This window comes from Pongo pygmaeus, chromosome 10, assembly GCF_028885625.2.
Source record: "Pongo pygmaeus isolate AG05252 chromosome 10, NHGRI_mPonPyg2-v2.0_pri, whole genome shotgun sequence".
Lineage (NCBI taxonomy): Eukaryota > Metazoa > Chordata > Mammalia > Primates > Hominidae > Pongo > Pongo pygmaeus.
This window is the reverse complement of record NC_072383.2, coordinates 9381130-9406491: the sequence shown is the minus strand read 5'-3', so window position 1 is coordinate 9406491 and position 25362 is coordinate 9381130. Positions and strand designations below refer to the sequence as shown.

Sequence of the window (25362 nt, the reverse complement as noted above, 5' to 3'; positions counted from 1 at the left end):
AAATTTTAAACATAACAGAAAGATAGGTGAGTCTGACATTGACCTTGCCACCAGCAGGTGTCCAAAGTCATAGAGGAGATGAGATCAATACAAAAACAGTTGAAATCCAAGGCTGGCAAGTTGAAAGAGTTATAGATGCCAGAGCCGGAGTCCCATAAGCCTGTGTCTCAGGGATGTCAGATCCTTCCCAGCTCTAAACTTGTGTCACCTGCAAGGAAGATGAGATGTGAGGAGGAGTGGGACAGGTCTGGTCAATTCAACTTTCTGAGTCTTATGTTTCTCTTGCCATGAGGACCCTGGGATCCTAAGGCTTCTGTATGGTTTGGGATGGAGGCAGAGCCACTTGTTCTCTCCCCACTTCACTCCATGAGTGGAGTCTGCAGAATAAGATCCTTCGAGTCAGAACCATCTTCATATCAGTCAGTTGGCTTCTTATTTGGGTACCAGTGGCTCCTCCAGAAAATTCTGGTGAGTCAGTGGAGGAGTGTGTGCTCCACTGCATGGAGTAAGTAATGCATTTGGGACGTGTCCTATGCTCAGCTTCAAGTAGCCAAGTCTCCTTTCTTCTGTCCCTTGGTGACCTAAGCCTCGCACCGCGGTGCCTTGCCCTAACCCAGTATCCTAAGCTAAGCCCATATTGTGCCCAACTGATCCTAGGGACCTGGGCACATACATCATTAATCAGCGGATGCAGCTGCCTGGCAATACTGCAGAAGAGTGGCTTGATGTCCCTGCCCTGCATATGGCAGAGGATGTTATGCAGGTTCTTCACCGCCCGCAGTGCCTCTCACACTCAGTCTCCAAATTCCCACTCATTTTTCAAAATGCAGCGCAGACATCCCTTTCTCAAGAAGCCTCCCTTGTCCCTTGCCTCACCTCTAACCCAAGCCCCTCCCCACTGACCTCCTGTACCCGTGCATACATCCCCCTTCTCCCTATCACATGTCAATCAAAATCTCAGCTGTATCTCTCTCCTTCTAGACAGTAGCTTTCTGGGAATAGTGAGGAATTTCAGTCATGGTTGCATCTCTCGCAGCCATCACAAACCCCAACACATGTCAATGCTTAAATTGGTGTTGTTCACCCCTGCACTGACCTCTTTACAGTGCTTAAGACATTCTTTTCTTGGGAGAAAACTACACGTCCTTGGGCACACCTGCCATGACATCTTCTGATTTTTATAGGGACTTGTGTACACGGTGACTCCGCACATTCAGTCTTCCAATTGCCATGCTCTATTGTCTACATCTAGAGCTAAACTTTTTAGTTTCAGACCCTCTGCATAATCTCCTTTTTATTTTTGAGACAGGGTCTCACTCTGTCCCCCAGGCAGCAGTGCAGTGGTGCAATCATGGCTCACTGCAGCATAGACCTCCCTGGCTCAAGTGATCCTCCCACCTCAGCCTCCCAAAGTGCTATGATTACAGGCATGAGCCACCACACCAGGCCCATAAGTGGTGCTGTCCAGTGAGAAGAATTAGGAGAATGAAGAATCCATAGAGCACTCCCACCCACTGCTGCCCTTGTTCTCTGATCAAACTAATGTTTCCATCTCAGGCATCCATACCCTGGCAGGGGATATGTTTCTCCACTGCCACCTGGAAGCTCCTTGGAGGCAGTTTATAGAGATGTGATTTAACCCACAGCTTCCTGATGACCCTTTCTGGGTTGTTGTACCTCACAGTCATTAGGACCAAGGTACACATCTCCTCCAGTTCTCCTTGTGGCTTTTGGAAAGAGAAGGTTCCAAGGCTCATCCCCAAGAAAAGTCCCCAGGCATCTGAGAATGAGCTTTGGTCATTAAGTGATTCTCTCCTATCAGGAGGACAGGGACTCACTTACCTCAACCTCCCACCCCGTCCAACATACACCTTCCCAGTGATGGAGGGAAAGAGCCCTGTAGAGGGTGCAAGAGGACAAGAGGAAAAGAGGACAAGAGGAAGGGACCTGTTCTTAGTCTGTGAAGTCTCTGGCTTATGTGTCAGGGTGAGGGTGGGGACGAGTTTCGGGAGCACAGAGCTTCTTCTGAAGCTGTGAGTAAACCATCAGGAAGGTGGGAAGAAGTTGTGGAAGCAACTTTGGAAATTCCCTGGTACCTCAGAGGTCTAGGTCAGAAGACATGCATGCCAAGGGAAGGCAAGGAAACCTACTCGTAGGTAGTAGGTAGCCAAGAAAATAAAACAGCAGATTAAGCCAGTGTCAGGAAGGTAAGTACACAAGTGTGTGGATGGACAGGCAGGTAGATGACATGAATACTTGGTCTAAAGGTGTGCAGGGCTGGGCGCTGTGGCTCATACCTGTAATCCGAACACTTTGGGAGGCAGATCACTTGAGGTCAGGGGTTCGAGACCAGCCTGACCAACATGGCGAAACCCTGTCTCCACTAAAAATACAAAAATTAGCCAGGCATGGTGGCAGGTGCCTATAATCCCAGCTACTGAGGAGGCTGAGTCAGGAGAATTGCTTGAACACTTTGGAAACAATGTCACAAGCTGCAGATATAGTCCACGGTAGAACTGAAACGGTGACCTTATTTCCTAGCACTGTGCCTTCATCAACGGGCTTCTTGGCTCTTGGTCTCTAGAGAGAACCCCTCACATACACACATCGTGTTGTCTATGCATCAGCTAAGCACAGTACAGCTGGGGCCCCTTGCACACGGAGACCAAGACGTGGAAGGAGGGAAGCCAGGACAGGCAGGGCCAGGGAAGCCACTGCCTCTCATCTCCACTTTGCGCTTCCTGGCAGGAGCAGGAGAAGGTGAGGATCTCAGCCACCTCTGCTGTGGGCCACATGCTGCAGCAACTAAAAACATATAAGCCTGGAGGCATCACCCCCCCAAAATTTTTTCACACTTCTGATAGCATTGATGCTCAGCATTCAGGAAAATAACATGGAAGTGCCCCAGGTACACTGGCTGTCACTTGTCTGGCCACTGCCAGGCCTGATATATGTCCCCTTTCCTTGAGAGCAGGGCCCCTTCCCTGTGGCCATTTCCATGAGCCCAGCCTTGCCTGTAGGCTCTACATTCACCTCTTTGACATTGTCCTCTGGGTGGCTCTGAACATATCTGCCCTCTCTTTATGACAGAAGGGCTTCCACTCAGCCCCCTGGCTGGAGAGTCACAGGAGTGAGGTTGAGGCCTCACTTCTCTCCATCCCATAGGCCTGGGGAAAGGCCCTGGTGGTGTGGGCTGGTCCTCACTCATCCAGCCATTGCAGCATGCCACACTCAGCGACCACATGCATGTAGGTCCTGGAGGAAATCTGCAAGTACCTGGTGAGTGAGGGTCTCAGGGGAGGCTGTGCACAGTCCTCATGCTGGGCCCTCAGCAGCAGGCTCCGTAGGCACAGAGGGGTGGGCTGGGATCATGCTGGGGCCTCAGCAGCGGGCTCCGTGGGCACAGAGGGGTGGGCTGCCAGAGAGAGGTTCCTGGGCTCCTTGTTTCTCACTCCTTCACATGAGCCCACTCTGAGAACCCACAGCTGGGGTGCCAGTCCCTGGTTCTCTGTATTTGACTGTCTGGGCATCCAGATCACTGCCTCAAAGGCTGGGGAGGTCATGTCAGGTCCCTGGATGGTGACTGGCCAGAGGTCTTCTGGTTGCAGTGGCAGGGAGAGATGAGGGCAGGAGCATCAGGCCTCTGGTCAGTAGGCATGGGGTGAAGGGTCTGTGGCTCCTGCAAATTCAAGAACAAGCCAGGGCTCAGGAATCCCTGTCGAAAAGCAAACATTTAAGAGCTAAGAAAGTAGTTTAAGAGCTCAGATGAGTCATTCTAATATCATAAATCCTTCACATAGGGGGAGCACTTTACAAAGCACTTTTCCATTTATTACCCACAGGCGCTTGTCATGGTGTGTGGGAGGTTGGGCGGGTTTGCCTTCCACTCTACTCTCAAGAAAGTGAAGCTAGTGGGTGCCAGGTCCGACTTTCAAACCCAAGGCTCCCAGCCCCATGGAGTTGTTTTCTCTCACATCCTATAGGTTCCCAGAAGCAATAAACTTCCTGCTGCAGAAGGGTGGGGGTCTGAGTCTGCGGGGTCCAGCAGTCAGAGCTGCCTGAAGATGCGCTGCTGCTGCTGGGGACAGTGGGGAGGCCGTAGCTGCCAGGAGGTCTTCAGCAGGGCTCCCAGTGGCTCCTCTCCTGGTCAGCACCGCCCCTCTTTGGCTCCACAGGTCCACACAGGCCAAACTTAGCTTGTGGGTCAGTTACTTCACAGAGCTTTGTCTTCCTAAACAGCCCACAGGTCTCCCTGAGGATGGCTGCAGTGAATTTTATAGGTAGGGCAGCTGCTCCTGGGGACTCTTCCTTCCCCTCTTCAGCAGGGGAGCCCTCTTTGGCCTGAGCAGCTCCTTCTGGAAAGCCTTTGGTGCTAAACCCACTCCCCCAAAGAAGCATATGTTTAATTCCATCTGCATTTCATTTCATGAAACACAGAGAAACAAATGGCTTCAAAGGCTAAATAACTCACCGCTAAACTGGCTGGGCAGAAAGAATCATATCTTCAATTCACCAATACATAAAATCAATAAAATATAAAGAATTAAAAAATGCACTGCCACACCGGTGGGGCAGGAGGGTGAAAGTCGTGCCCCTCACAATAGGTAATGTCTATAAAAGGACAACCGAGGCCAGCACCACAGTTCACCTGCAGTAGGCGGGTCTGTCTCAACACCAGCTGCCAGTCACCGTGAACCTTTGGAACTGGGGCTGAAGCTTCTTCCAGTTGCTTGCCCAGATGTCAGTGAGACCACTCCATGGCAGATAGGGGGAGCTGTGTGTCAGAGAAATCCCAGCCACTAGGAGCAGCAGCACTCAGCTGCACCTCAGGCAGACGTTTCCGCTCTTGTGCAAAGAACAGAGCAATCCATTCAAGTTCACAGGGGCAGGTGGCACTTGAAAAGGTAGGGGACAAGTTGCCGGGCAGGATTTTGCAGGGAAGCCTTCCTGGGGGAGTGGGAGAGCCCAGCAGAGTTTAGAAGGAGTGAGGGGCGATATCTGGGCAATCCTCTGAGTCTCTGTCTTCCCCTCAGGCACAATTCAGGAAGACCCTACAGTTTCTCTGCAGGCTCATGGGAGCTTTCAGAACTGAGACAACACACAGACAGATCCAGGCCTGCTTGGAGGTCAGTGGGATGACGCCCTTGAAAGTTGGTGTATTGGGTTCCTAGGGCTCCCTGGCTTAAAACAACAGACATTTGTTCTCTCTCAGTTGAGAAGGCTAGAAATGCAAAGTCAGGGTGTTGGCGGGATGACTTTCTACTGGAGGCTCTGAGGGAGAAGCAGTTCCATGACTGTATTCTGGCTTCATATTTAAAATATGAGAGGACTAGAAATGGAATAAGCTCCCTGAGAAATAGGGATGAGAGGGGACTCAGCGCTGTGAGAAGGCATTAGCTTTACTCAAAAGCAAGACCCTTTCCCATGGCTGTAGAAGGAAAGGCTGCTGGGAAGAGGGTCTCTGCAGAGGGAGGCTAGAAAGTGCAAACGTTTCTCCCACATAAGAAACTTTTCATTTGCCTTAAAGCAGAGGGCAAGGTCGCTGGGAGCTGGGGCTGGTGAGGGGCAAGTCAGTAGGAAAGAAAGCTTCAGGAGACCGGCGAGGGTCTGTCATAGCCATTGGGGGAGTAGGACATAAAGCTTGCCAGAGACCACAGGACTTACGGGCAGCACCAAGGATGAAGCAGAGGCCGGGAGCTCATACCTGTCTAGATCCATGAGGCCGTGTGGTCTTAGCAGCGCTCAGCCGCCCCACACAGGACAGAGAAGGCAGCAGCTGGACTGAGTCAAGGGGAGTCCTCCTGTGATTGTCCCAGGGGCAGACGGTGAGGTCAAGGGGATGAGGGATTGCTGAAGTAACTGATGGGATGGGCCATGGAGAAGCAAGTGAAGAGGCTGAGGGGACTCAGGGAGGGTCCTAGGAGGAAATAGAAAGGCTAAGTGCTTGATGTGGCACAGGGCCACTGGGTAACAAGGCGGAGAACAGCAAGCACAAGAAATTGGCAAGGAGGAGACACCAGCCTGCGGCTTCAAGAGGTGGTGTATTGCTCATTGCTAAGGAGGAAGAGGGTGATTTGACTGGCATGCTGGAGATGGAGCCCTGGGCTCTAGCCAGCACAGGGCTGCCAGACATAGCCACCAGCTCTGAATTCTCAACTCCGATTCTGGGATAATATCCTGACTTTGCTGAGCACAGATTTTTTTTTTAAATTATCATTTTTCAATAGAAACAAGATCTCCCTTTGTCACCCAGGCTGGAATACAGTAGACAGATCATAGCTCACTGTAACCTCAAACTCCCAGGCTCCAGCAATCCTCCTGCCTCAGTCTCCTGAGTAGCTAGGACTGCACATGCATGCCACCATGCCCAGCTAATTTTTTAAGTTTTTAGTAGAAATGGAGTCTCTCTATGTTGCCCAGGCTGGTCTCAAACTCCTGGCCTCCAGTGATCTGCCTGCCTCAGCTTCCCAAAGTTCTGGGATTGCAGGCGTGAGTCACTGTGCCAGAACTATGCATACCTTTGACTTAATAGCAACCTTGAGTTGGAGCTCATCCTTTAAAAATCAAATTTTTAAAAAATATTATTTCAAAACCACACATAGTAAAGAATTTGGAGAATACAGAACACCAACACAGAAAAGATTAATACAGAAAATCAATACAGAAGAGAAGTTAAGAATCTGCTGCAATCCTACCACCGGGATTTAGACAAGATTAATTCGGGGTTAGCTCTTTCCAGTTTGCCTTTTTTTCTTTCTTTCTTTCTCTCTTTCTTTCTTTCTTTCTTTCTTTCTTTCTTTCTTTCTTTCTTTCTTTCTTTTCTCTCTCTCTCTCTTTCTTTCTTTCTTTCTTTCTTTTTTTTTGCCTATTCAGGAGCATTTTAGTAATGTATCCTCCAACTTACTGGGGCTTGGAGCTCTGTGACTCAGTTTTCCTGGTTAGAAAATATAATGGCTACATGCTAACAAATTTCTCCAACAGCTTTCATGTGGTTTCCTCATCCCTGCAGCCAGGAGGGCTGCATATCTCTCCATCCTAGGCAGTGAGGATCAGAGAGCCGGGTGATGGGTGCAGAGCCATCAGCAGGCCCATGGGCTCCAGGGCTCCTCACTCTTAACCCAAGTGGGTGCCAGACAAAAATCTCACCTCGAGAGGGGGCACAGACACCAGGCTGCCAGGGCCATGCACCACAGATCAGATCCATCCAGAATCTCCCATGAGCTGTGCTCATGCCTCTGTGACACAAAGTCAGAAAAGCAGTCAGTCCCAAAAGAGAGTTTACAACTTGCTTTTTGAGCCAATCAGACCTTTGAACAAAATGTCCTCTTTTCCACAGTGTATCTGTCCTGTTCACCTTCAGTTTGGAGAGCTGTTCTGACCTTTCTTAATGAAGTGGGTGTCTCCCCTTCTTCGGCAAATAATAAACTCAGTGTCTGCTTTAGACGGCTTTGGTGACCTTTGTGTTCTTCTGTGGCATGAACCTCGCTTTAGTCATTGCTGTGGCCAGTGGATAGCCACTCCCTTCTGAAGGCTGTCACAGAATTCCTCCTTCTGAGAGGTTTATTGGTGACGGGGTAAAGGGTGGTCTGGGGTCCCAAGCCTCCCAGGCGAAGGCCAAGCCCTGCTTTCTTTACCAAGTTGCTCAGAGGTCTCCACTCGCAAATCATTAGCCTCATTGGGTTGGCACTCGTCCACTTGCATTTCTAGCTGGGACATTCTCTTCTATGAAAATAGTTTGTGGATATGACGAGTGGGCAGAGGAGTTTGTTTCTGTTAAGGTGTTGCTGATGGTAGGGCAATGATTCCAACTTCCGTTGTTCAGCCAGATTCCTTCATTCCCCAAACTGCTCTGGATTTAGCCTCATCTTCGAAGTCAGAGTCCTGTTTGACTAACGAGAAAAATCAGAACTTCTGGGTAAAGTTACCAGACATTCACTATTGGGAGGAAACAGCTCCAGACTTGGGCTTGCCACTGTCCTTCCTTGCACCCTCTTGGATGGAATAGTTGGGACCTCTTCCCCTCCCTACCTCCCCAGTCTTCCCCAGGGTGAGAAGAGCTTTTTTGTTCCTATTAGCCATGATTTCAAGCCAACGTTGAAAAAGTTTTGGTTTCCTGGATCGTGGGGGAAGCTTCTGTCTGGGCATCCCAGCCTCACATAATGAGTGCCTCTTCCAGCCCTGTGTGGCGAATCAAGTATGCCCTCCTGAAAGCCTCCTTGACTCCAAGTCCAGTCAGTGTATTTTCTCCTACACTATTGGAATCAGGGCTTCTTCAATCAAACCTGCAAATTTATGCAAACACTATGCTAAAATTTTTGACAAAAACTGGCAAAGGAAGGCCTTTTGCAGGTGAAGTGCAGCTAACACCTAATGGCTAGCAGAGGGCTGTTTGGGGTGGGGACTCAGGTGAGAGTTGAAGCAGAGGAGTGGGGAGGAAGGAGGGTTGGTTGGTGTCTGCAGCAGTGATGGAAGATGCTGGGGCCTTCCTCCTCCCCTGCCTTCCAATGTGGGAGTAACCCGTGAAGGAGCAGAGAGAGAGTCAGGGGCTCCCTGTCTCTTTCTCATGGTGGAGGCATCTTCAGAGCTGGGGTGAAGGTGGAATCTCTTAGCCCCTCTTGAGATGCTCCAGATGCCGCATCTAGTACAGAGAATGAGGTTGAGAGGCCCCCATGCCCTCCGGCCTTCCTATGCTATTACATTCACATCAAACTCTAATACATCGTCATTCACTTCACATTAAAGCATCTTAATTGTCCCCTGGAAGGTTAAGCTGTGTGGTTCTTACTTTTCTATGATCTGTCTTTATCAAAGAGCCATTTACCCTTTAAATCTTAACATTGGAAGGTCCTTTAGTGATCATCCTGTCCAATCCCTCTGTTTAATGCACCAGGGGACTAAGACATGAAGAAGTAGTTTACCCCAGTTCTCAGACCCAGACTCCAAGCCAGTCATACCCCGGCTAGGTGACATTACTTACTGGACAACAGGCCCCCGGCAATCTAAGTGCCACTTGAGATATCATGGGAGCAAAAAATACTTGTCTTCTTTTAAAGGCAAGCATCTTTAAAAGAGGTACTTTGGGTCAAGAATTACTTTATAAATGCACACCCCTGTCACTTCCAGCGAGGGACCCTGGAAGGTAAACGAACAGTCCTAACAATACCCAGCACTCACACCGTGCCCTTCCTCTGAGGCGTGCTCTGAAGAACAATCTTGCTTGTCCTTTGAATCATCCTTGTGAAGCTGTAGGAGGGAGGGACCATTATACTAATCTTTAGAGGAGAATCCAGGCACTGAAAATAGACAACAACCTGCACAGTGGCCAGGCTGGCATTAGGCTCAAGGCCACATGCGTGTTGGCCCTAGCCCATTTCTTGTGAGCTGTGGAGAACCAGTTACCTCCTTAACCCAGGGCCACAGTGTAGCCAAGGGACATCTGGAGGGTGACACTCTTTGCTTTTAGGTCTAGAAAGGGGAGAGGAAACAAAAGAGAAGAGGAAGCAGCAGAAAAAGGGAAGGGAGGAAAGTGGAGATAAAGACAGGGCCTGGCAGGGGCAGGGTAGACGCTAACGCCTTGCCGCTGCTCTTAATGATGGCATGTGGAGAGCCTGGCTTGGCAGCTTGGTTATCAGCCTTTAGGGCTTTGATGCCCTCCTGTCATCACCCAGCATTACTGGAAATTCACTAGGGTTTTATATTCAGAAGAAAACAGAGTCCCTCCCCTTCCTTTCTGAGCAGGAGTAGCTCCCACTGTCAGCCAGCCTTTTCCTCCCCTCAGAGCACAGCTTATGACAGTTCAAGTTTTGTTCTCTGTTCTGTAAGGTGCTGTTGTGTAAGGTGGGAGAACAGGTACTCGTGGGTGTGCTATAGCTGAAACGTGTTTATCTGAATCTGAACAGCGGGTGCTTTCACACACAGAGAGGGAGAGAGAGAGTGGTATTTGGCACTTTCGCTTAGGGCTGCAAGGGTCCTCATCTCCCCTCTTGCAGCAGCAGATCTGGGCTCCTGTTGAAGACAAGCCCTCACAGCACTTGGGCAGACATCATTTACCAGGCACATCAAGGGCTGGGAAAGATGTGACTAATGAGTCTAGCTTGTTCAAGACTCATCCTCATACCTCCCTCTCACCATCACATTCCCAGTCCCACTAAAGCATAGGATTCTGGCTGAGTCTTTGGCTAAAATGAGTAGTGGCAACTCCTCTTGTTCAGGCATCCAAGCACACACCACCGGATCCAGAAAGTGCACACCAACTCCACTTTAGCTAATTTACAATTTCAAAGGTGGTCTAGAAAGGAGACCTTTATAACAGAAAAGCTTCCTGGACTGCAGGCAGAGTTGTGCCAATGCATTCGGGCCATAATTCTGATTGCCCCCTGTAAGCCAGGAAACTCACTACTCACTATGCACACCTTGCTGTTTGCCATCACGGCAATGCCCTTGAGTTGCTCACCTGCATTGCTACAGTTAAACCACAGGCTGCAGGTGCCGCACTCTTTCCAGGGTGTGCGGGGGAAATGGCATTTGTTATTTGAGTAATGTGTCTCTCTCCATCCCCAGAGTCGGTAAACAAACAAGTTATCCGTGGAGCAAGCTCTTCCCTTTTGGCGTCTTTCAATATTTGAGTGGCAGCTCTTCAATGAGGCCACTGGCCGTCCCTCAGCTGTGTAGAGAACAGGCATTCTTGGCCCTTGGAGTCCTGCTGTAGCATTTTCAGGATGCCATGTTATTGGTGGGGACAGGTGCCCAAAATTCTGCATAACACACCTAAGCCTTATTTCCCTTTTTCTGGAAACTTCTTGATTTAGGAATAAAAGCCCATTCCTCCTGCTGGGCTGGGCTGGCCTGTAAACATCTCAGTCTGAGTTTGCTGAAGTGTGTTGCTATATTCAGTTGCTAGTTTCCATTCCATATGATGATGTGTAACAGGACAGCTCACCCTGTGAATTAGCAAGGGGTTTTAAATAATACGCTTTCTGATGGAAAGGACGACAAAGATTCCTATTATTCACCAGTGAGCCTGGAGACTGAGCTGGTCCAGTTTTGATGACTGAGCCACAGCAATGTCAATCTCATGCGCTCTGTCACTACTTCCCACTATGGCTTGACTAAAACAGCCTTAAGGGCCCCGCAGAAGCGCTCCAGCCACGCAGTCAGGAGACTTTTGCCAACTCAGTCTGTCCAAGGCCTCTGTGACGCTGGAACAAAAATAGGTCTTTGTGCTAGCCTCAGCTTCTGCATCTGCAAAGAGAAGTGGTTAACAAAAATTAGGAGTAGCAAGTAATGCTTGCAGCTTTCAGTTATAGATATGCACAGATATTGCTGTTGGTGAAAGCATCCACAGAACACCAGGCAACACGCCACTGAAAGAGAGCGGCATTTTTCTTGCTCCTATTCTTCAAAATGCCAGTGGAGATAAACTGATGCTGCTATTTGTATTTTCCTGGACTATTTCCTTGTGAAGCCTTCCAGTCATTAAATGCTCACTCCATCTTCTTTCAAAAGTGACTCAGCGTGTGGCTGAGAAGCAGCAGCAGCAGGCTCACCTGGGAGTTTGTGAGAACGCAGAACCTCAGGCTTCCCGGCTTTCCTGCTGAATCGGAACGCGCTGTTTCACACTCTCCCAGGTGATTTGCATGTGTTTTACTTTAGAAGCACCCGTCTGAAGTTGTGTTTGTCAAACCTAAGTGAACATCAAATCCCTGCAAGGCTTGTTAAAACCTTGCTGGGTCCCACACCCAAGTTTCTGATTCAATAAGTCTGGGTCAGGGTCTGCGAATTTGCATCCTAACATTTCTAACTTTCCTGGTGATAACGCCACCTGTCCAGGACCATACTTTGGGAACCTCTGGTAAGTCTTCCTTGAGCAGGTGTTTTGTGACACCTTAATTCCCAGGTCACTGAGAATCTATAGCATCTCTATAATATGTATGCTGGCTTCTTCAATATCCAGAATTACTGTGTTCTTCTCTTAATCACCCTTGATCTGTTTCTTGATTTCAGTATGTTTATCTCTCTCTTTTTCATTAGGAAGCCCTAGTCACAGAAAGCCACTTAGTTCTGTGCTGTGCAAAAATGGGAGAATTTCATGAAAATCCTACTTTTTTCTCCTGTGTGGTTGTTCTAAAATTCCACCTGTTTCTTCATCTAGAGTTACACTGCTGGTCCATGAGGGGCTTGTTACACTCCTCCTCAGAGCTAGTGAACATTGGCGGCTGATGTGTAATCTGTGCCTTTTATATGTGTGTACATACCTTGGCATTTACATGTAGAAATATGCTTTGGATTTCTTAGGCCGGGCGCAGTGGCTCACGCCTGTAATCCCAGCACTTTGGGAGGCCAAGGCGGGCAGATCACGAGGTCAGGAGATCGAGACCATCCTGGCTAACCCCGTCTCTACTAAAAATACAAAAAATTAGCTGGGCATGGTGGTGGGCGCCTGTAATCTCAGCTACTCAGGAGACTGAGGCAGAAGAATGGTGTGAACCCAGGAGGCGGAGCTTGCAGTCAGCCGAGATCATGCCACTGTACTCCAGCCTGGGCAACAGAGCTAGACTCCATCTCAAAAAAAAAAAAAGAAATATGTTTTGGATTTCTTAAGAAAAAATAAGATCATACTACAAGTATTGTTTGGCAATTTCATTTTATTAATTAGCATCATTTCTTGGAGATATTTTAAAATCTATAAATAGACTCTCCATTCTTTTTAAAGCTGCATAGGCCATATGTGGTGGCTCACACCTATTTAATATAATCTCAGTGCTTTGAGAGGCTGAGGTGAGAGAATTGTTTGAGGCCAGGAGTTTGAAACCAGCCTGGGCAAAATTGTGAGACTCCCATCTCTACAAAAAAAATTAAAAATATTAGCCAGACATGGTGGTGAGCACCTGTAATCCCAGCTATTTTAGAGGCTGAGGTGGGAAGACAGTTTGAGACTAGGAGTTTGAGGTCACAGTGAGCTATGATTAGGCCACTGTACTTCAGTCTGGGCAACAGAGTGAGACCTTATCGCTAAAAAAAAAATAGTAAATTATAATAAAATAAATTATAAAGGGAATTTACATATATATTTTAAAGCCGGTCAGAGGAAATGTATGAAAAAAAAGAAAAATAGATGTATAGCCATATTTTATAATATGGACATACCATAGTTTATTTAACCATCTACCTATTAATGGCTACTTACATTATTTCCAATATTTTACTATTACCAGAAATATTAAAGTAGCATTCTCATGAGATTCAACTAAGAAGCTGACCTCCAAAAAGGTTGTGTCAATTTACATTACCATCCCTCACATTGAAAGTGCTTATTTCTAACCTTCTCATCAAGGCCAGCTATTATCAGCCTTTCACATTTTTACCAATATATTGAGGCTGTCTCATTCCCTAAATGTGCTTCTACCTGCTGAATGCTTGAGATTAAACACATCTTCAAAGATTATCAGCCCATTCCATTTCCCTTTTTAGGAATTACTAATTCAGATTCTCTGTCTTTTTTCTATGGGCTTGTTGGTATTTTTTTGCAGAGGGGGGACAGTTAGGAGCAATAGCCTGGATATTAATCTTTGGTCTATTTAAAAAGTTGCAAATGTTTTATCCAAGTCTCTCACCTGACTTTTAATACAGTCCTTCATTTTATCTTTTGTCATATAAAACTTCTAGTTTTTTTTTCAATTTTTATTATTTTATTTTATTTTACCATAAGTTATTGGGGTACAGGTGGTATTTGGTTACATGAGTAAGTTCTTTAGTGGTGATTTGTAACCTGCCCTGACCTTGGGGGAACTGAACAAATGGGGGCAAATGCGGGAATAAAAGACAAAGACAAAAGAATATGTTTGGAAGAAGGAGTCAGGGGGCACCTTGCCTCTAGTGGACAAGAGCCCTGAGCTTTACACAGCCCTCCATATTTATTAGACAAAAGAGATAGCGAGAAATCGGGGACTGGTTTTCAGCTGGCAGTTAGATTCACAGCAGGCTTGCAAGACTGCATTCTTTGAACAATAGGTGCTAGATTTCCCAGTAGGTAACTTCAAGGAGCCCGGCACCAGGGAGTGAGGCCCTCAGCAAACCTTTTGGTGGCAGGCGTGGTGTGAATTTGCTCACATCCTGCATTCATGATAAACAGTTTGCTGTTTGATCATATAGCCTCCAGTGGAATGCTGAGTTGGTCACAATCACTTTGGCCTTTTCGGCTCCCAACATCTCATCTTTGTGTTTATGTATTAATTGAAAGAATGTAAGGCCAGACTGGGCAGCACTCATTTTCCGATTGATGGTCCATCTGATTTTACAGACTACGAACAGAAGACAGAGACAAAATAACATTATTCCAAGACCTACATATAAGATGTTAATGTGGTGCCTTAGATAGGTCCAAGGGTTGAGGCTCTCCAGGCCTTGCTGGAATTCGGTCCAGTCTTCTAAAGAAGGCTGAAATTCTTGTGTTTGCCCATTTAAATCAAGAATTTTGTTTTGTAATTCACCAATATCAAATGTGACGTTGGATGTGAAAGCTCCCTGCAAATGGGCTTTCACAAGGTCCCATGGATACTAACTTTGGTCATATTCTAAGTTGGTTACACAAATATGAGTGTGATTAAAATGACAACACAATTGCTGCTGCAACTGCAAGCTTTGTGCTTGTTCTCCTAACCATAGAACCATGGATTTCAACATTGCCACTTCAGTTTGTTAATTCTATTCTGAAGTAGCCACACTTGGTTGGCTGTGCGCATCCAGTTCTCCACATACTGAGCTGTTTGAATAGAAATATACAAAGCTACATAGGACATCACAACAGAAGATATTAGTGTGACCGAGGAAACAGTAGCAAAAATTATCATGCCTAAGGCTCTATGGACACGATGAGTAAGCTAAGTTAGAAGAAGTTTCACAAAATGCAAAGCAGGTGTGGCAGCCCAAGGCTCGGACAGATTAACAGAAATCCATAGCCCAGAGATGCAACCTAAAATCATCAAAGTAGAGATATTACGTGTTTGTATTTTCTGTTGTTGTTTATTTCAATTTTATTTAGTTCTGGTATGATCTTGGTTATTTCCTTTCTTCTTCTGGGTTTGGGTTTGGTTTGTTCTTGTTTCTCTAGTTCCTTGACATGTAACCTTAGATCGTCTGTTTGTGCTCTTTCATCCTTTTTGATGTAGGCATTTAGGGCTATGAACTCCTCTTAGCACCACCTTAGCTGTATCCCAGAGGTTTTGATAGGTTGTGTCATTATTGTTATTTAGTTTAAAGAATTTTTAAATTTCCATCTTGTTTTCATTTTTGACCCAATGCTCATTCAGGAGCAGGTTATTTAATTGCCATGTATTTGCATGGTTTCAAAGGTACCTTTTGGGGTTGATTTCCACTTTTATTCCACTGTGGTCTGAGAGAGTGCTTGATATAATTTCAATTTTCTTAAATTTATTGAGGCTCATTTTATGGCCTATCATATGGTCTATCTTGGAGAAAGTTCCATTGCTGTTGAATACAATGTGTATTCTGTGGTTGTTGGATGAAATGTTCCGTATATATCTGTTAAGTCCATTTGTTCCAAGGTATAGTTTAAATCCATTGTTTCTTTGTCGATTTTCTGTCTTGATGACCTGTCTACTGCTGTCAGTGGAGTATTGAAGTCCCCACTATTATTGTGTTGCTGTTTATCTCATTTCTTAGGTCTATTTGTAATTGTTTAATAAATTTGGGAGCTCCAGTGTTAGGTGCATGTATGTTTAGGATTGTGATATTTTCCTATTGGACAAGGCCTTTTACCATTATAGAGTGTCCTTCTTTGTCTCTTTTAACTGCTGTTGCTTTAAAGTTTGTTTTGTCTGATATAAGAATAGCAACCCCTGCTTGCTTTTGTTGTCCATTTGCATGAAATGCATTTTTCCACCCCTTTACTTTAAGTTTATGTGAGTCCTTGTGTTAGGTGAGTCTCCTGAAGGCAGCAGATAGTTGGTTGGTGAGTTCTTATCCATTCTGTGGTTCTGTATCTTTTAAGTGGAGCATTTAGGCCATTTCCATTCAATGATAGTATTGAAATGTGAGGTACCGTTGCATTCATCATGCTCTTTGTTGCCTGCCTACTTTGTTTATTTTTGGTTTTTTGTTCTTGCTTTTTAACTTGTATTTTTTTTTTATAGGGCCTTTGTGATTTATGCTTTAAAGAGGTTTTGTTTTGATGTGTTTCCAGGATTTGTTTCAAGATTTAGAGCTCCTTTTAGCAGTTCTCGTAGTGATGGCTTGGTAATGACAAATTCTCTCAGCATTTGTTTGTCTGAAAACGATTGTATCTTTCCTTGACTTATGATGCTTAGTTTCGCTGGATACAAAATTCTTGGCTGATAATTGTTTTGTTTGGGGAGGCTGAAGATAGGGCCTCAATCCCTTTTAGCTTGTAGGGTTTCTGCTGAGAAATCTGCTGTTAATCTGATAGGTTTTCCTTTATAGGTTACCTGATGCTTCTGTCTCACAGCTCTTAAGATTCTTTCCTTCATCGTAACTTTGGATAACCTGATGACAGTGTGGTTAGGTGAAAATCTTTTTACAATGAATTTCCCAAATTTGTGCTTCTTGTATTTGCGTGTCTAGGTCTCTAGCAAGGTCAGGGAAGTTTTCCTCAAATATTCCCTCAAATGTGTTTCCCAAGCATTTAAAATTGTCTTCTTCCTCAGGAACACTGATTATTCTTAGGTTTGGTCATTTAACATAATACCAGGCAGTCTTGGATGCCTTGTTCATATTTACTTATTCTTTTTCTTTGTGTTTGATGGATTGGGTTAATTTAAATACCTTGTCTTTGAACTCTGAATTTCTTTCTTCTACTTGTTCAATCCTATTGCTGAGATGTTCCAGAGCATTTTGCATTTCTAAAAGTGTGTCCAAAGTTTCCTGAATTTTTTTTATTGTTTTTTCTTTAAGCTATCTATTTCCTTGAATATTTCTCCCTTCACTTCTTGTATCATTTTTTGGATTTCCTTGCATTGGCCTTCACCTTTCTCTGGTCTCTCCCTGATTAGCTTAATAACTAACTTCCTGAATTCTTTTTCAGGTAAATCAGGGATTTCTTCTTGGTTTGGATCCATTGCTGGTGAACTAGTGTGAATTTTTGGGGCTGTCGATGAGCCTTATTTTGTCATATACCAGGGTTGGTTTTCTGGTTCCTTCTCATTTGGGTAGGCTCTGTCAGAGAGAAAGTCTAGGGCTGACGGTTATTGTTTAGACTTTTTTGTCCCACAGGGTGTTCCCTTGATGTAGTACTCTTCCTCTTTTCCTGTGGATGTGGCTTCCTGTGAGCCAAAGTGCAGTGATTGTTGTCTCTCTTCTGGGTCTAGCCACCCAGCAAGTCTACCAGGGTCCAGGCTGGTACTAGGGGTTGTCTACACCTAGTCCTGTGATGTGAACCATGTATGGGTCTCTCAGCCGTGGATACCAGCGCCTGTTTCAGTGGAGGTGGCAGAGGGTGCAATGGACTCTGTGAAGGACCTTAGCTTTGGGGGTTTAATACTCTATTTTTGTGATGGTTGGCCTTCTGCCAAAAGGTGGCACTTTCCGGAAAGCATCAGCTGTAGTAGTGTGGAGAGGGACCAGTGGTGGGCAGGGGCCCTAGAACTCTCAAGATTATATGCCCTTTGTCTTCCACTACCAGGGTGGATTGGGAAGGACCATCAGGTGAGGGCAGGGCTAGGTGTGTCTGAGCTCAGACTCTCCTTGGGTGGGTCTTGCTGTGGCTGCTGTGGGGGATGGGGGTGAGATTCCCGGGTCACTGGAGTTGTGTACCTAGAAGGATTAAGGCTGCCTCTGCTGAGTCACGCAGGTTGTCAGGAAAGTGGGGGAAAGCTGGCAGTCATAGGCCTCACCCAGCTCCCATGCAAACTGAAGGGTTGGTTTCACTCCCACTGTGCCCCCCCACCAACAGCCCCGAGTCTGTTTCCAGGTGGAGGGCAAGTTGGGCTTGAAAACTTGCCTCAGGCTTTCCACCTCCCAGCTGCGAAAGAAAAGGGCTTTAGTTCTTCCCCTGTCTGTGAAGTCTGCAAGCCGGATTTGCGCCCTTCCCCAAGTTCTGGCCAGGAGGCTTCTTGCCCCATTCAAATTGTAACAAAGTTCAGCTAGAGAAGTCCTCCTTCCTATGGAGTTTTATCTCCTGCTCCTCTGCCACCCTCCTGATGGATCCCTGTGGTACCGGGCAGGAATGGGCTGCTTGGGGGTCCAGCGAGCTCTCAGGGCCTTTCTGCTGCTTCCTCTACCCCTGTATTTTGCTTGGCTCAGCTCTCTAACTTGATTCAGCTCCAGGTAAAGTTGGAAACTTCTCCTGCAAACAGACCACCAGCTTCTCCGGTGAGGGGTGTGGGTTCAGGAGGGGAGGGTCTCCCTTTCCCACTTCCATACTGGGGTCTCCTGGGTCTTACAGGAGCAGTCTGCTTCCTTCAGAGGGTCTGTGGGTCCTCTCAGGATTGCTAGTTTGTTCTTGCAGTCAATCTGGAGCTAAAATTCACAGTGCAAGCCTCCGCATGCTGCTCTGTCTGGAGCTACAATCTAGTCCTGCCTATTGTCTGTCATGATCCCTCCACCAAAGCTTCCAGTTTTTATATAATCTATATAAAATTTCAGTGGAATTCATGCATTGCTACAAATCAGTTTCTTCTAATCTACATTACGTGGAGGGAAAGCACTCTCTTGGATGTGAATGAAAAGAATAGAGAAAGTTGTAAATAAAACTTAGTAGGGAAATAATGAGATAATGTAGCTCCCACCTTCCCTTTTCCTCTTTCTGTAATAGCTCCTCTATATTTTAGCATGGAATTTTGGTTTGGTGGGAGGTTTAGAAAAATAAGTGCACCAACCGGTACCAGCCGCTGCAAAATCATGCCAAAATATAAAGACCATCGAGACTAGGAAGAGACTGCATCAACTAATGAGCAAAATAACCAGCTAACATCATAATGACAGGATCAAATTCACACATAACAATATTAACTTTAAATGTAAATGGACTAAATGCTCCAATTAAAAGACACAGACTGGCAAATTGGATAAAGACTTGAGACCCATCAGTGTGCTGTATTCAGGAAACCCATCTCACGTGCAGAGACATACATAGGCTCAAAATAAAAGGATGGAGGAAGATCTACCAAGCAAATGGAAAGCAGAAAAAGGCAGGGGTTGCAATCCTACTCTCTGATAAAATAGACTTTGAACCAACAAAGATCAAAAGAGACAAAGAAGGCCATTACATAATGGTAAAGGGATCAATTCAACAAGAAGAGCTAACTATCCTAAATATATATGCACCCAATACAGGAGCACCCAGATTCATAAAGCAAGTCCTGAGTGACCTACACAGAGACTTAGACTCCCACACATTAATAATGGGAGACTTTAACACCCCACTGTCAACATTAGACAGATCAACGAGACAGAAAGTCAACAAGGACACCCATGAATTGAACTCAGCTCTGCACCAAGCGGACCTAATAGACATCTACAGAACTCTCCACCCCAAATCAACAGAATATACATTTTTTTCAGCACCACACCACACCTATTCCAAAATTGACCACATACTTGGAAGTAAAGCTCTCCTCAGCAAATGTAAAAGAACAGAAATTATAACAAACTATCTCTCAGATCACAGTGCAATCAAGCTAGAACTCAGGATTAAGAATCTCACTCAAAACCGCTCAACTACATGGAAACTGAACAACCTGCTCCTGAATGACTACTGGGTACATAACGAAATGAAGGCAGAAATAAAGATGTTCTTTGAAACCAACAAGAACAAAGACACAACATACCAGAATCTCTGGGATGCATTCAAAGCAGTGTGTAGAGGGAAATTTATAGCACTAAATACCCGCAAGAGAAAGCAGGAAAGATCCAAAATTGACACCCTAACATCACAATTAAAAGAACTACAAAAGCAAGAGCAAACACATTCAAAAGCTAGCAGAAGGCAAGAAATAACTAAAATCAGAGCAGAACTGAAGGAAATAGAGACACAAAAAACCCTTCAAAAAATTAATGAATCCAGGAGCTGGTTTTTTGAAAGGATCAACAAAATTGATAGACCGCTAGCAAGACTAATAAAGAAAAAAGAGAGAAGAATCAAATAGATGCAATAAAAAATGATAAAGGGGATATCACCACTGATCCCACGGAAATACAAACTACCGTCAGAGAATATTACAAACACCTCTACACAAATAAACAAGAAAATCCAGAAGAAATGGATAAATTCCTCAACACATACACCCTCCCAAGACTAAACCAGGAAGAAGTTGAATCTCTGAATAGACCAATAACAGGAGCTGAAATTGTGCCAGTAATCAATAGCTTACCAACTAAAAAGAGTCCAGGACCAGATGGATTCACAGCCGAATTCTACCAGAGGTACAAGGAGGAACTGGTACCATTCCTTCTGAAACTATTCCAATCAATAGAAAAAGAGAGAATCCTCCCTAACTCATTTTATGAGGCCAGCATCATCCCGATACCAAAGCCGGGCAGAGACACAACCAAAAAATAGAATTTTAGACCAATATCCTTGATGAACATTCATGCAAAAATCCTCAATAAAATTCTGGCAAACCGAATCCAGCAGCACATCAAAAAGCTTATCCACCATGATCAAGTGGGCTTCATCCCTGGGATGCAAGGCTGGTTCAATATACGCAAATCAATAAATGTAATCCAGCATATAAACAGAACCAAAGACAAAAACCACATGATTATCTCAATAGATGCAGAAAAGGCCTTTGACAAAATTCAACAACCCTTCATGCTAAAAACTCTCAATAAATTAGGTACTGATGGGACGTATCTCAAAATAATAAGAGCTATCTATCACAAATCCACAGCCAATATCATACTGAACGGACAAAAACTGGAAGCATTCCCTTTGAAAACTGGCACAAGACACGGATGCCCTCTCTCACCACTCCTGTTCAACATAGTGTTGGAAGTTCTGGCCAGGGCAATTAGGCAGGAGAAGGAAATAATGGGTATTCAATTAGGAAAAGAGGAAGTCAAATTGTCCCTGTTTGCAGACGACATGATGGTATATCTAGAAAACCCCATTGTCTCAGCCCAAAATCTCCTTAAGCTGATAAGCAACTTCAGCAAAGTCTCAGGATACAAAATCTATGTACAAAAATCACAAGCATTCTTATACACCAACAACAGACAAACAGAGAGCCAAATCATGAGTGAACTCCCATTCACAATTGCTTCAAAGAGAATAAAATACCTAGGAATCCAACTTACAAGGGACGTGAAGGACCTCTTCAAGGAGAGCTACAAACCACTGCTCAAGGAAATAAAAGAGGATACAAACAAATGGAAGAACATTCCATGCTCATGGGTAGGAAGAATCAATATCGTGAAAATGGCCATACTGCCCAAGGTAATTTATAGATTCAATGCCATCCCCATCAAGCTCCCAATGACTTTCTTCACAGAATTGGAAAAAACTACTTTAAAGTTCATATGGAACCAAAAAAGAGCCCGCATCACCAAGTCAATCCTAAGCCAAACGAACAAAGCTGAAGGCATCACGCTACCTGACTTCAAACTATACTACAAGGCCACAGTAACCAAGACAGCATGGTACTGGTACCAAAACAGACATATAGATCAATGGAACAGAACAGAGCCCTCAGAAATAATGCCGCATATCTACAACTATCTGATCTTTGACAAACCTGACAAAAACAAGCAATGGGGAAAGGATTCCCTATTTAACAAATGGTGCTGGGAAAACTGGCTAGCCATATGTAGAAAGCTGAAATTGGATCCCTTCCTTACACCTTATACAAAAATCAACTCAAGATGGATTAAAGACTTAAACATTAGACTTAAAACCATAAAAACCCTAGAAGACAACCTAGGCATTACCATTCAGGACATAGGCATGGGCAAGGACTTCATGTCTAAAACACCAAAAGCAATGGCAACAAAAGCCAAAATTGACAAATGGGATCTAATTAAACTCAAGAGCTTCTGCACAGCAAAAGAAACTACCATCAGAGTGAACAGGCAACCTACAAAATGGGAGAAAATTTTTGCAACCTACTCATCTGACAAAGGGCTAATATCCAGAATCTACAATGAACTCAAACAAATTTACAAGAAAAAAACAAACAACCCCATCAAAAACTGGGCAAAGGACATGAACAGACACTTCTCAAACGAAGACATTTATGCAGCCGAAAAACACATGAAAAAATGCCCACCATCACTGGCCATCAGAGAAATGCAAATCAAAACCACAATGAGATACCATCTCACACCAGTTAGAATGGCAATCATTAAAAAATCAGGAAACAACAGGTGCTGGAGAGGATGTGGAGAAATAGGAACACTTTTACACTGTTTGTGGGACTGTAAACTAGTTCAACCATTGTGGAAGTCAGTGTGGCGATTCCTTAGGGATCTAGAACTAGAAATACCATTTGACCCAGCCATCCCATTACTGGGTATATACCCAAAGGACTGTAAATCATGCTGCTATAAAGACACATGCACACGTATGTTTATTGCGGCATTATTCACAATAGCAAAGACTTGGAACCAACCCAGATGTCCAACAATGATAAACTGGATTAAGAAAATGTGGCACATATATACCATGGAATACTATGCAGCCATAAAAAATGATGAGTTCATGTCCTTTGTAGGGACATGGATGAAATTGGAAATCATCATTCTCAGTAAACTATTGCAAGAACAAAAAACCAAACACTGCATATTCTCACTCATAGGTGGGAAGTGAACAATGAGAACACATGGACACAGGAAGGGAAACATCACACTCTGGGGACTGTTGTGGGGTGGGGGGAGGGGGGAGGGATAGCACTGGGAGATATACCTAAAGTATAATAATAATAAATTTTAAAAAAAGAAAAAAAAAGAAAAATAAGTGCACTAGTTTAGGTGATTTGCATATTTTATGAAAGAGTTGAAATGAAGTCAAACATGAATGCTAATGGGAGACATTTCTCCAGGGGCCTCTTGTTTCTGCACATATTGCAAGCAGCAGAGTTGTCTGTCCATGCTCTAGATAATCTTTTCAAGGATGTTTGCATTGAGATCAGCCTTGGAAAACAGAGGTAGTGTCTCCCTCAGAAGGAAAGGGCTGGTTTGTTTGCTGTTCGGTACACTAAAGATCATGTTTTCCCCTAGGCAAAGCTCAGCAGGTTTACTTATAGCCCATAATAAAAGATTGGGGTTTCCTAAACTCAGGGCTCCTCTCCTATAACACACCCTGTATATGGAGTTGTCACCTGGCCCTGCTTGTCTCCCATGTAGGAACTGGGGCTTGCAGAACGAGCACAAGAAAATTATGGTGCTCAGGCTACTGCTATTGCTATGAGTAATTAACCGCCCTTTGTCTCTAACCCAGGAGTCTCACGTCTTCTGCCAGCATCCTGAAACTATGGCAGACTCACTTGTTAACTTTGCAAATAAGGTCAAATTTCAGAACTTTAACAGCTCCTGATAGTCACCATGTAATAGAAGATTAAAAGACAAGCTCAGCTCTTGTTCCAGTCAGCCTCATTACTCTGCCTACAATACAAAATCACCCAATCACATTCTTCTTTTAAATTGAACAGTGCTTACATGGTTAAGGAAAGGAGAAATTCATTGTAAGGAATGTTTACAATTTGTATATAATTCCTGCAAGTGTAATGTTTCAAAAGGTTTTCCTGTGGCTGAAGTACATTTACTCTGTGTAGCTCTAGAGAAATGAACTTACAAACTGAAAAATTTTAGCTCATTATATAAAGAAAAACAAATTTTCACAATTAGATCTATCCCAAAGAGAATAAATTTTGAGGTGATAAGCTCACTGCTGGCTTAGATGATCACTTATGGGACCTCTAATAGGGCAGGGATCAGACTAGATGTGTACAAAGATCTCTTCCAACTGAAGCTGCTACGGGGGAGGATGTTGTTTTCCGCTGACCCTTTAATCAGATTTATTTTCATACCAAGAAATGAAGAAGGTGAGCTGGGGGATGCAGCTGGGACTCAGAAGACTGCATGTGATAGACTCATGAGCTGAAGATCTCGTGCTTAGTCTGGCAGAAACTCATCAAGTCTAGCTCACTTTGGAGTAAGTTGGTGCTGGAGAATGAATTCATGCTAACCAAATTCACCAAGAGCCTGATTTACAAACTAGAGAGCCAAGGCCTTAAGTTTAGAGCAAAAGACAACCTTCCAATGACTATAGTTTTCTTGTCCAATATCTAGGGAACCCTCCCCTCTCCACCTGCTGGGTACAAAGGAGAAATAACCACTCCACGCCCGACTGAACATTTTCTGACCTTATCACTGTAGCAGAAACTGGCTACTCTTCCTCCTGGGTAGACAGCCAGGCTGTATTTCCCCGCTGCCCCTGCAGTGAGAGGTAGCCATTGGAGCCAGCGCTGGCCTATGGACTGTGCACTGGAGTGACACATGCTGCTTCCAGGCCTGTCCCTCAAACCTCCCACATGTCCTCTGTCTGCTCTTCTCACTTCCAAGGAGCATGGCCATCGTGGAAGCCCCAGGTTAGCAATGGCAGATTGGGAGGCATTGATGGGAGGAACGTGGGTCCCTAACTTAAAGCATCATGGATTCGGACTTTCCGTTACTGAGAAATAAAATTCCATTGTGTTTAAGCCTTTATTTGATTGTTTGTTTATAGTTTGTTATAGCAACTGCCATCTTTTCATTAAAACACTCATGCTGCCTCCTGTCCCTGGAATGCTTGTAACCCTGCCCTGCTTCACCAGGGTAACTCCCACTTGGCCTTTAAGTTCATCTCTGCTGTCACACCCTCCAGGAAGCCTTCTCTGAGCACGCCAACCCCTCCACCAACGGTTCGTTGTCTCCAGCAGATGCTGCACAGCTGGCTGCCCTCTGCCCACCCTCCCCTTCTTCCTCTTAGAATCCCAAGACTCCCGTGCAGCTAGAAGCACTCGTGTGATCCAGTGCCGGTCAATAAGATGTAAGAGGAAGCAGCTGGGTAGAGATTCTTAGGAATCTCCTGTTAAAAAGGAAGAGATTGGGCTCATTTCTGCCTTTTACTCTTTTCCTCTGTGCTTGCCTACTTCCTACCTGGGACTCTGATGCAGCACCTGCCAATGGGCACACATATTACAACTCTTAGGCTGAAACCCACGTGCTCAGGCAGAGTAGAAGGAAGTCCTGGGTTCCTGAAGGCATCATGGAGCCACCACGTCAGCCCTGGGCTACCGACCTCCCTTCTCCTGTTGTGTGGAGAATATGAACCCCGGTGCTTGAGCCCTGTGGTCAGGTTTCTCTTGGACACAGCTGAAAGTAATCTTAACTAGACGAGCTTCTCTGTGAGTG

General features: G+C 45.1%; 1 long non-coding RNA gene across 1 annotated transcript in view; it reads left to right on the top strand.

The window, feature by feature from the left end:
* Positions 1–24674, top strand: part of LOC129010160 (uncharacterized) — a 63224-nt gene extending 38550 nt beyond the window's left edge. The window contains exon 3 of the long non-coding RNA XR_008492936.1: positions 23408–24674. This is a non-coding gene — a long non-coding RNA (uncharacterized LOC129010160). The remainder of the gene's footprint in view (positions 1–23407) is intronic.
* Positions 24675–25362: the final 688 nt, after the last annotated feature.